This window comes from Sciurus vulgaris (assembly GCF_902686455.1).
Source record: "Sciurus vulgaris genome assembly, chromosome: 13".
NCBI lineage: Eukaryota > Metazoa > Chordata > Mammalia > Rodentia > Sciuridae > Sciurus > Sciurus vulgaris.
The window spans coordinates 20,066,663-20,079,637 of NC_136474.1; the positions used below are offsets into that span (position 1 = coordinate 20,066,663).

The 12,975-nt window shown below is 36.1% G+C and overlaps 2 pseudogenes across 2 annotated transcripts; both read right to left on the reverse strand.

Moving 5' to 3' along the window:
- Positions 1 to 4,262: 4,262 nt before the first annotated feature.
- LOC306642592 (cell division cycle-associated protein 7-like) lies at positions 4,263 to 4,865 on the reverse strand (annotated as a pseudogene). Its single transcript has one exon. The product of its transcript is annotated as a cell division cycle-associated protein 7-like (transcript).
- A 5,822-nt stretch (positions 4,866 to 10,687) lies between these two features.
- On the reverse strand, positions 10,688 to 11,299 carry LOC306642875 (cell division control protein 42 homolog; annotated as a pseudogene). Its single transcript has one exon. The product of its transcript is annotated as a cell division control protein 42 homolog (transcript).
- Between the last annotated feature and the right edge of the window lie 1,676 nt (positions 11,300 to 12,975).

Sequence of the window (12,975 nt, forward strand, 5' to 3'; positions counted from 1 at the left end):
TTTACAAGCAAATTCAATGACTGGATTTTGCAAAGAATAAAACTGCCTAAATGTTCTCCCGAGGGACTTGCTGATCATACCTTCATCATGAGGGACATAGTAACCTTGTAAATGTTTCAATCAAAAGCTAAGGCATCATTTCACAATAATGAACAGTATCTATTGCCAGTTTTTTGCACCATTAATACTCAGGGAAACAATTTTCCTATAAAATGAAATCCCCAAAGATATACTTGAAATATTCAAGTAAAATTGAGTAAAATCTATTTTACTTAGTTAATTTTAGCATCTCATGTCATCCCAAATATAAATGAGCCAATTTTCTTTAAAGTCCATTATTAACCTACCAATTATACATAGAATACCAAAGTGTCTGACATCGTACATTATCTATTTAAAGTCTGGAAAGTAACTCACTCAACTAAAACCTCTTGCCCTATGAAATTTGTCATTGGAGTACTTAGACACAAGAGATTCTTTTCTCCCCTTAGTCAAAGTCTTAAATGTATTTTTCCACTGAGCTTCATTTTGATAGTTATGAGACATTCTGTTTTTTCTTCTGAAAATTAAAAAGAAATCTATCCAATGTCTATCAAATCTCTAAAGATTTAGTCTGATATTAAGCTCATTAAAAACAGATTCTTCAGGTGTATCAATGATCAATTGGAGAAGTCTGATTGGTGAAACACAGGGAAGATTTGTGGCATGTGTGTGTTTAACTGGAATACTATGGAAGAACTGGAAAATTATATTTATAAGATAGAACATTACTTCAAGATTCCCTTAAAGTTATTCACATGGAATCTCTTAGATAAGAAAAGGAAGATTGAATAAAGTGAAAGTAAAGCAACAAAATTTATAAATGAGTAAGATTGGTGATACAGGGAAAGGAAGAAAATGTCTTTTAGTGGCATATATCCAAAGTTTTGCCTAGCTAGAAAACACAAGTAATTCATGTATTACATGTTTTGTAAATGTTTATACTATGTTTTAATTCAGAGGAAGAAAACATTTTAAAGGAAATGTAAAAACAATTATATGAGCTTAATATGCAGCTTATTCTAAATTGTATATTAAATTATTTTACTCCATTTGCCAATTTGTTTTTAGTCTGCTAAATGTACAGTTCACATAACAAGCATTGCTGTAATCATTCCCTATACTGCTAGGCCCTAAAAAATAAAAAACATAAAAAAGTCCTTGCTCTCATAAATCAAGTCTTGAACATATAAAAAGAAAAATGGAAATAAACATTAAGGTTTTGGTCTTAATTAATAATTAGATATTTCTTATCTCAATGCCCAATGATCTCCTTCCATTCTGTGTTTCTCCATGTCTGCCAAGACAAGGGTTCTCTAAATTCATATTACTTTATACAAAGTGTTTTATTATTAAAATTAAAATTTTGTATAAAAGCATTTCAGATAAAAAGCTGTACTATGAATGGGTAAAGCAACAAGCTATACATGCACATAAACTGGACACACACTTAAAATTCTACTTCTACAAAATAATGATTTATGAAAAAGGAAAGTGAAAGGGTGACACATGAAATCTCCCCAGAAACAAAATGGCAGAGAGTGGCTGTCAGCATAGGGTTGGGCGAGGGGCAGATGGGCTCCACTCGCAATGGATGTCTCCTCTGCCCGCCGAGCCCTGCTCTAGCAGCACGGGGGGACAAGCTATTGCAGCTCTGGGGTAATGGGGCCATGCAGGCCATGAGCCCTGAGCACACTGGCTGGACCAAGGCACTGTGGGCCACCCTGGTGGCTGTCCCCACAGACCTGCTGTAAGGCCTGGCTTGCTTTGGGAGCTGACTTGTTGCCAGGTCCAGTGACCCTGGTGATGGAACGCTTTGAAGAGCTCAACAAAGACCTGAACCTTTTTACCCCTCTTGTAGGTATCCAGATTCCTCCTGACCTTGCCTTCATGCAGGACTTGGCCCAGATGTATGAGAGACCTCTTGCTCTCACCCGTGCCAACCTCAGCTCCCAGCAAGTTCTCTGAATGTTGAGGAGTTCCAAGATCTCTGGCCTCATTTGTCACTAGTCATTGATGGGGGACCAATTGGGGATGGCCAGAACCCTGAGGGTTCCCTCCATTCTACTGTGGTTGACTTATCTATGTCTGGAAGATTTGACATCATTCATCCAGGCTGTGCCCTGGAAAGCACTACAGCCATTCTCCAACAGCAATACCGGCTACTCCCCTCACACAGGTCCTGCCCGTGAAAATCAGGAGAAGGACCCAAGGATGGTGCTGGATACTATGTGTCTATCCACTGGTTGTTGGCAAGGCCTCATTTGCAGAGTCCACTCGAGCCACATCACTAGCCCTACCCTTTAGGCAACATGGTCTTGCCAGAAGCTGCTGGTTTAGCCTGCCATTTTGTGGAAAGGTTATATTTATTCTGCGAATGCATACATCAGCCAAAAGCTGAATAAAGAGGTTAAGAACATTCCTACTGGAATGGTATGGAATGTTCTGCCATTCCTACTATGTGATCTTAATTTTGGTAGGTTTCTTCTCTCCCTCCCTTTCTCTTTTAAATTGAAAAACAAACTGGTCACAGTGAATCAAGCCTGTAATCCTAGTGATCCAGCAGGCTGAGCCAGGAGAATCGCAAGTTTGAGACCAGTCTCAGCAACTTAGTGAGACCCTGCCTCAAAATTTGAAAAGGACTAGGGATGTGGCTCAGTGCTGAAGAACCCCTGGATTCAATCACCAAAAATGTCAGGTGACTAAAAACAAGGGTTTGTTTCTCAAGCTGGTACCAGATTAGAATAAAGATTGTAGAACCTCAGACCAAACATCTTCCTTCAAATCTGTGGGGCCAGTGATATGGTTTGTTGTGAAGGGAGAGCTAGAAGGGAGAGCTGTCAGTTTGGCCCAATGGGAAATTTGCTGGGGAGTGGAGGACTCCAAATTAAATAATATTAGAAACCAAATCCTTTTTACCCAGTGACTTTTTCTTATTTATTCATAAATTATATATGTGTATGCATTTATTTAACTCCAGTGTTTACTCAGCAGCCTTTTATCTTTATTCATATGTATACCAAATGTTAAACATAACTATTGTTGGACATTTGAAATTTGTTTTTCGTTACTGTTAAAAATACTATTAAATGTTAAAAAAAAAAAGGCAGCAATATTAAGCAAAAAAAAACATTGGAAGCTACTTATCTCTGAAAAGGTACTTCTCATTATGATAAAATGCTTAAAACCAGATTAAAATCCCTGAGCACAGGAACTCCCAGGGATAATATAAGAAATTGCAAAGAATGATAAACTAATTATTATTAGTTTCTAAACATTTTCCAGCAAGAATATGAATAAGACTACTTTGAGGTTTCTCCATCCTAACTTCCCAGAATGTCTCCTAAGGCAGTAGTTTTAGGTAGTGCAGTGCAATATTGCCAATGGACCTATGGACGACTGTAAACAGGATGCAGGGCTTAACCTCAGGGTGGAAGAAACCAGTGGCAACAAAGTCTCAACTTCAAGAAGTTTTACAGAAACTACAATACATGGGGTAGTCTCATGAGAGCCATAAAAAAGGAATGTATTTCATTTCACAATTATCTAATGTTTCCAGAGAGTTCTAAGATTTTCATGCCTTAATTCTGCTAAAAATAACTAGTGTGAACATTAAAATCATAAGGATTGTTTCTGTATAAACAAGTTAGAGGGCTGCTCTCTGGAGTTTGATAGAAGAGTTAACACTTTGGTATCCAGTTTCCAAGTGTCAGGTTTTATGGGTGAATTTCAGGGCAATTTCAACACCAATTAAATCAAATATGCTTTTAAAATTGCCACTTTAAAAAAATTCTGAATCTAAGTGACCACCGATAGGACCACTGGAAAAAGAGGGAGGCTATGAGATGTGGGCAGGGGAAGCAGAGGAGAAACTATAGGAGGGTGAAGTGTAACTAGCCAAATGCCTCCCTCCCTCCCCCATGATAGCCCAGAAACACATGCCAATCTAATGATATGAACTTGATTTGAGTTTTCCATAAAGCAGACTGATCGTCAAGATGCTTAACCAGGTTCCAATCAATGACAAAACTGAGAACTTTAAGGACAGTGTGAGAAGCACATAGCCGGCATCTGTGGGCATTATGCTTGTGTTTCAAATTCCTGTTTCAAGCTTTTCAAGTAACACACACATTCCCAAAGCCATGATACTTGGCTAAATTCATAAAGACCCCAGTTGCACACCATCCATCTCCCTGGTGGTAGAAAATGCAGTTGCAGATTCCTCAACAACATGGGCAATGCCAGTTTGGATTGAGCAAAGCATCCTTGACCTCTTCATCATAACAGTTTCAAAGGCAGGGCCCACAGAACTGGCCTCAAATGCCCCAGTGGTTGTGGTTCTACTATCCTGGTGAATGGTTATACATCTTCTCTCAAGAGTTGCTACAGATGTTCTCCAACTCTTTGTCCATGATTCCTTCCACTGGATGAATTATATGCAGAAGAGACATGGATCCTGGTCTCTGACTTCTGGGCATATCATCATCCTCCATGTAGCTGTCCACAGTCTTCCACATCCTCATCAGCATGAACTTATCCTCTTCCTCTTTTTCTTCCTCCTCTTCTGTGGGAAGAGCACTAAGTGACCCCAAGATCCAGGACCTTGACCTAGTCAGAAGACAAATTCTCCACTCAGAGTTCCTCCTGGAAGCCAAACCTGGAGATCTACACCTTTGTGGTGTCTGTGATCCACTTACTGATCTTGGGTCTGGGAGGGAACATCTTCCAGGGAAGGAACGGGGGAAGTTTTCTAATTCTGACATGATTTTTGTGAGCATTGCTTTGTTTTGCTTTATATTTAAAGTCATTTTCTCAAGAAAGTCCATGCTGCTTTCATCTTCTGAATCAGAATTGGAATCAGTGGCAAAATCCTCAGAGGGCTTGGGGGTGCTGTGTTTTGTTGGCTGCCCTCCTGGTAGTTTGTACTGGGAACTTTATGGCCACCCTGAGAATTTCAGAAGGTCTGTACTGTCTGCAGGGCCTACAGCCTTGGTGTTTGCCCACAGTCTCTCCTTTGCAAAACCATCAGAAGCAAAGCTGCCGCAACTGTCATCAAAGAATGACAAGGTTTCCATGGAATTCAACTTCAAGTGTCTGAATTTCTTTAGATTCTATACTCTGAGACACTTTCGCTGCAAGCCTTCATGCTGGCGGTAGGTGCACAGGTTGTGCTCTGGGCCAGGTGAGCCTAGCAGCCACTCAGTGGTCCAACAGAGGAACTGCAGTGTGAGCCGCCTCCAGATTTATAATGTTTTATATTTTATTCTGTTTTCCTTTTATTTTCTATTTCATTTTTAGATGTGAATAAAACAGGAGTCTTTGCACCTAAATGTCCAAGCCAATTTTAAAGCACAAAAAGACTGAAATGTGTAAGCAATTCATCAGAATTAAAGCTATTTTTTCATGTAAACCTTACTCTTTCTTTCAATTCTTTTTGTTAAATCTGCATGCAAAAATTTCAAGCGGTAGCTTATTTTACAATATTGAGTTTAATGTTTTTCTTCCTGAACATCATGATTTACTTTCAACATAAAATAGTATGACAATATAAAGCAAACTATTGTGGGAAGTTTAGCTGAGCTGTATTATAAAGGGTTAAAAAAATCTACATTGTATGTAAGGATGAAAATGTATCCAAGGAAAAACAGGAAGATTGCAAGTAATTAACCAGTCCAGGATTGATTTTCTTCCTATACCAAACAAGCTTGATGATTTCTAAAATCTCCACAGCAAATGTAAACGAAATTATGAGGCAGAAAAATAAACATAAGTAACATTTGGAAAACACATCAGCTGGCATACTGCAAAACATAGTACCTTAAAGACACTTGGAAAAACTGTAGTCAATATGCAATATTATGACCAAAAGAAAATAAAGGGTGAGTAATATAAGGTGGTATATTTCAAATTAAAATTAATTAGAAACATCACATATACATCTAACTGTGAAATTTTGAAATCCATGACATATTTATGGAAAGAAATATAAAGTGAAATATTACACTACATTCACTAGTGAGAGTAAATACTGTTGAGATTTATTTGTTATACTGATGATGTAATGTTACATTGCTCCCAGTTTTACACTATTACTGAAATTCCAGGAGTTATCTCTGAAGATGTCACATTGTGTTAAATTTGAGGAACACAATAAGCTGATCATAGAAATATAAAAACAATAAGATTCATTTCATTTTATGTCAGATTCAATTTTTAAAGTCAAAAAGTCATAAGAAAAAGCTTGGTGAAGAAGAATTAAATTATATCATTAATTAAAAAGGGGTAGGAGGGTGAGGGAAGTGAATATTGGAATATAGTCACTGACATAATTGTTGAGTCTCTAGGGAAGGAAGGCACTGAATTTAACTGGCTTCTGTAGTGTTACCCTAAGTAGTTTTATACCATATACCAGGTTAATATCATGTCTTAAACCTACACTATAGCCATAGAATTAACTTTCTTTTATAGATTGTGTAGTAACCAAATGATTTTTTGGTAAGAGTATGGTCTTCTCTTCTATCTGGATACGATACCTTTTTCCAGATCAAGTGAATATTTCAGTTGCTAAGACAATTGTCCCGGTTAACAGGTTTAAATATCAATTTTTTTAGGTAATATTAGTTTTTCTTTAGTAAACTTGGATTTATGATGTTTCAGCAGGCTTTTCTTTTATTTCTTTTTAAAAATTTTCTTGAGTCATACATGGACACAGTATCTCTATTTTATTTTCATTTATTTTATGTGGTGTTGAGGATTGATCCCAGTGCCTCATATGTGCTAGGCAGGTGCTCTCCCACTGAGCCACAGCCCAACCTGCAGCAGGCATCTAGGAGACTTGGGGTCTACTGAGTTTGAAGTGACTAAGGAAATGGCTCTGTGTGCCTGTTGGTAGTCATATATACATTCTCATGAGATTAATTTCATATACTCACATGGATATAAATATTGACTTTTTATATATTGTACAAACTTAAAATACCTAATTGATAGGTTTTCAGATAATAGAAATTAATGGGGAATGAAAACATTTTGGAAAAAAGTCCCAATACTCTAGTTGAGATACATTTCTTGTGCAAATGTTTTAAATTGTTTTGGATGGATATTCAATCTGGGTGAATGATGCTTGCCATATAGTAAGTGATTGAAACTCATGAAGTAGTAACAAAGGCAATGATTTTAAAATAACATATCCATGCACACTATTTTATAAATCACAGTTTATTAATATTGGGTTTTAATTTTTGTCTAGATATGCTTTGGCGTTGAATTAGTTCATATACCTACATTAGTTGAAAAAATCTAGAAAGACAATGGGAAAGTAACTAGGGTTGTAATGCAAAAAGAAAAGGTACTTTCTTATAAATACTTAGCTAAACTAAAATATTAAATGTATGCTCAGTTATCAGTGACTTCTTCACAGTTATTAGGTTTTTTTTTTTTTTATTTTACTTTTTTGCAGTGCTGGGGATTGAACCCAGGGCCTCGTGCTTGCAAGGCAAGCACTCTACCGACTGAGCTATCTCCCCAGCCCAGGTGTTGTTTTGGGTACCATCTTACTTTCATTTTTAAGAGCACACATACCCATGCATATGTGTGATGCATTTGAATGCCTAAATATTGTGTATTTCTATATTTCACTTAGTGTACATTTATTCAATTATGAAGGTATGATTCCTTAAAAATTTTTATCTCAAGAATAGCAAATGAAATAAGAGATGATGATTTAAAAATAGATACGAAGCAGAAGTGGAATATGTTAAAATTCATGATTATAAGGGAATATGATGCACACTCACATGGACATAAGGATAAACACATACAAGACAGCAGTCATGCAAGAAAAATTTGAAGATTAGGAATTCAATGTGAATTAAAATTCAAAAATATGCCCAACATGTCACCAATGGTATTTGGTATTTGGTATTTTATGTTGATAAATTCTTTTTAGAACTTGTAAAACTTCACACAATCTTGATATCAATGTTTTTAGGGGTACGTCTTAGGTCACTGCTATTAGTGCTGCTGCTGGTGTATTATTAAGAATGGACAATCCTCAGTACCAAAAAAAAAAAAAAATGGAAACTTGACAGAAAGAAGAAACTATCTTAAAGAAAAATTAATTGCTTTTTTAAATTGCCAAAAGCATAACTTATAAAATATCATTCACATCTTATATTTTTTGTTTTTGTTCATCTTCTAATTCATAATCTTTGGTCAAGAAGCAAGGAAAATGATTATAGCTTTTAGATTTTAAAATTCAAATTCATGCCAGACCTTATTTAATTCAATTTACATTTTCCAACTTATCAACCCATCTTTCCAGTTCAATATTTCTTCACACACTTTTCTTTTCTCAGCCTTTATCCTCAAATCTCAGTCAACATATATAGGTCCATTAAGTCAAGGAATCAAACCTGCATCAGTCATTAAGTAATTTTGAATTTTAGCAAGATTTCCCTCACAGGCCTTCTCTGTTCCCATTTTCTTACTTTGTTAGTATTGTTTTAGAAAAACTTATTGTTTTAATACAGTGCTCTTTTCTGTACTTTCCAATGGTGTTCACTAGCATGAACATTCACATTTATACACCAAACTACCATTCTTGGTCTAAAACAAGTCCCTCATTTTACTGATACTTCTATAACTCAATTGCTGTTATATTTTAATATTTTTGTGAATTTATGCTACTTCTTTAATCCTGAGTTAAGTCACAACCACCTTTATTTGTTCATGAGTTATAAAAGTTCCACTTAGAATGATCTAACTATTTTTTGTTTCTATCTGAGATTTTTCTGTATACTTTTTCTTGCCTTGGTATTTTCAGTCTTATCTTCTGTTACATCAGTCTAAACCTTTGGAAGCACTATTTTCTGGTCCAGTGATTACAAAATTACTAAAACTTTTCCTATAATAATTGCTAATTACATTTTAGTAGTAGTTATTGAAAAAATAAAGGACAAATGTGAAGAAACAGTAATTAGGTTAGTAATGAAGACAAAATTCAAGTTGCATTTTTTTTTGGTATTGCATTAACAGTGATCTCTTGCTCCTTAAAAGAGTGGTATGTGACTTTCATTAAAAGTCAGATTTTCTTTGGACCCTCCAAATATACATATTTCCGTTCTCAACTCTGTCAATACTCAAGGTTTATAGGGAAACAATTGTTATATGACACAAACACTGCAACATATATAGCAAACTTTCCTAAGAGCAGAAACTTCATAGAACTTTGAAAATACAATGCATTATTGACCTGATTGTCCAATAACCAACAAATTACTTTCTCTAAGGCTTAGTTTCCACATTATCTTTTTTTGCTTGTGAAGGGTTTTGTTTGTTTAATACATTGGAAAAGAATGCATATACAAAGAATTGAGACAGGAAAAAGCACTGGTTCAACACTAATGAATCTATAGTATATAGGATTTGGGTAAGGTGGAAAGATTACCTGAACATTTTTAAAAACTGGAAACTGCAACCAAATAAGCTGAAGAAAATCCCTATTAACACTAATGAAGAGGCTCTAAGATTCTTGCCATGATTTTCATTGGAGAATATGGGGGGCTTGGGGGGCCTCATATGCAAAACAGAAATAAGGGGATTCCCACCTGGTCGGTCCCCTTGTTGATAAATATTCTCTCACCCATTCTGCTCCCAGCTTCTTAATGAAGCAGGCCTACATCCTCAAATCTGAAAGGATGCCAATCATCCTGCAGGCATCTATCTTCTAGCACCATGCCTCCTAGTTCTTCTATGCGCTATGTGTCTTCTACTGGGCTCTAGGAACACCACATGTTGCAAATCTATGCTAGTATATAAGACAATGATTGACAGGGAAAATTGTTTTTTAATTGCAAACCAAATTCATTTGGTGTATTTCAAAAGGTGCAATACTTTTCTTCATTTATCAGTGAAAGATGTTAGAAATGAATCCTGCCCCCCACACAGAAAAAAAAAAAAAAAAAACAGCAAATGGCAAACAAATTTCCTTAAAAGTCACAGTCACATATAGAATGCATCCTAGGAAAAGAGGAGGGGCAAGACAGCTGCCACCCATTTTCATCAAACACTGGATCTACTCAAGGGTGGAGAGGAAAGGAACTTGCAAAAAGGAGTATATTATTTAATGAGGCATTTATTATTAGCCTTCCTAAGAGCACCAGGTGGGGAACACATTTTCTAAAAGAGATCTAGGAAGTGGAATGTGGAATCAATTTCTCCTAATCCTCTAAAGGCTGTCCATCAGTTAATGATTTTTAAAAAAAGACTAAAAAATAAACCCCACACACACTTCCCTAGCAAAAAAAAGAGGGGGGAAACAAAGGTGTTCCAGATTACTCTCCAGGTTGGAACCAAGGAACAGCTTCAACAAATTAGTCTGTTACAAAGTCATCACAAGCATGTCTTGCTTTGAAACAACAAAACAAAAACAAGTACTGATCACTTTCTGACAATGCACAATTACTCAAAATTAACTAGTATGCGGAGGGGCATATCTATGGGTCTTGTCTCACACGAGTGCATGTGGGTAGGTGCAGGGCATTTGTCATTATTGCGTAAGTGAATTTTAATTTTTAATCTTCAGTTTGATTTAAGCATTGCTTTCAGTTTGATACCAACCACCAGCTGTGCAGAAAGGATTCTGGAGAGATGTTAATAGTAGCACACACCTGTGGCTCTTCCTTGGTTCTGGAGGTTTCAGGGCAGCCAACATTCATCAAACACATTCCTTAGGCCTTTCTGTGTGAATGCAGAACATTCCACATATTTGACAGTCTTGAGATCATGGGTCCCCTTTTCAGCAGGCTCTGGAGTGGTAGGCTTCTGTTTGTTCTTGGCAAGTTTCTCAATAGTAGATGGGTCATCTCTGAGATCAGTTTGCATCCCCGCAAGCAAGAAAGAAGTCTTTGGACTTCTGAGTTATCTCAGGCACCCAATTTTCTTTCACATTTTCAAATGAGGATGGAGAGACCACTGAAAAACAGACTAGAGATACATCTGTTTATAACTTAGTGGTTGTAGTCTGTCATAATCCTCTTGCCCTGCAGTATCAGAAAGTCCAGGAGTATATGGCTCTCCACCAATCATAACTGTGACTGTATAGTTCAAAACCAGTTGGTACATATTCACAAGGAAATTTGTTGTGTAGGATATCAGGAAGCATGTTTTACCAACAGCACCATCACCCACAAGAATACACATATTTGTTTGCATTGCAGAAAAAGTTTTGTATCTACTTAAAATATTTCAAATTTAATGTTGACCTCAGCTGCTCTGCTGGTGTCCCTACATTATCTTTTGATGTTACTGCAGATGAGGTTAGTATTTGCAATACCAGATGCCTAATTAGGAACACTCCCATTGCTGGGGGATATCTCAGACTTTGGTCATGCTCAATCATCATGTTCTGAAATATACAAGGTGGGGTAATGCATCTTATAAATGCCAATTAAGTTCTAATCACAGATCCTTCATCAACTGATAAAAGAAAAACCTCTGTATGTACACTACTTCAAAATCTGGGACACTTTTCATATAATTTCAGGAATCAATAGGGACACACAGCTGGAAAAAAATAAAAAGCTTGCTGAAGTTGAAAATTGCCTTGTAAGCTTGTTTTTGATTAAAGTGAAGTTCGGTTCTTTGAAATATTATTTAGCAATTAAATCTGTTTTAGTTAGGCATTGAAATACTGTGTATTGTCCATGAATGATTAAACTGGTACAGACCTGCCTTAGCTTTGGATATTATACAAAAATGTGAATTTAAGAAAATGTTGTTGCATTGATCACCACATGCAGAAGGTTGTCTTTCAGAGTAATGAGAGGATAAACTATTTCAGTTAAATTGCCCATATAATTTGAAAATTCAGAATTAAATTACATTATTATATTAGGATAAAGTTGATGGTGACAAAGCTGAGTGCCATACCTGGAATTGAACTTTCTCAGGGCTGTATGGTCAATACACAGAACACTGTGTTTCCATCTGTTCTATTGTACTAATTTCCCAGAATGGTGTGTTATGCTGGTACATGCAAATAAATTTTTGGTTAATAAAAATCTGTTATCTTCAACTCAGCTCCAAATTTCATTGTTTCAAAATAGATGCTTCAAATAAATAAAATGAAGGTAACAATTAGGAAGGGAAGAAAATTTATTTCCTGCTCTTATAGCAAATCTTCACTCACAGAAACTAAATGCAAAATGAAATTTATTTGATTCATTTTGCAGTTCTGGAAACCTGTAATCAACCTCTGCCTCCTTGGGAATATGTTTTTTTATAGTTTTGTTTTATAGTTGATATTCTTTACTGTTGAAAAGCTTATGTACATTTTTCTCTAATGTGTTTTCCAATAGAGAACATAATAAATTCCCTGGCAAATACTTGCATGTCTACGTCTCTTTCATGGTAAGCTGTTACATTAAAGCTCCTATATTAGCTTGGTGAGCTCATCTCAGTAGCTGCAGCTTTATTATTAACCTAGCCTGCATCACACTGCTCAAATTCAATCAGAGAAATTTTATATAATCATTGTTACTATAAATTCACATCAGTGAGTGAACACTGTCTGTCAATGTGGTTTAGAAATAAATAGAAGAGTTCCACTAGTATGACTAATAGAATTAATAGAATTGCTCTGGTCTTATTTACAAAAACTGAGTCATTCTCCTCCACATAGGAAGGATTCTGTTTGACAATTGATTTATCAAAAACAAGTGGCTAGCCTTGCCTTCTGAACAAAAACTATTTTGTCTGTGCTCTCTGGGATGATCACCTTGAAAGCCAGTCTTATCTCTCTGTGAAGAACAATATAAACTATAAGTACATAAAATTTGAAGATACCCAGGAGATGGAAATATCAGTTTTTGCACATTTTCTTCAGTGGATGCTGTACTGTTGATAGGGCTCTGGGCCTCACAGCCTGTGAGTGGC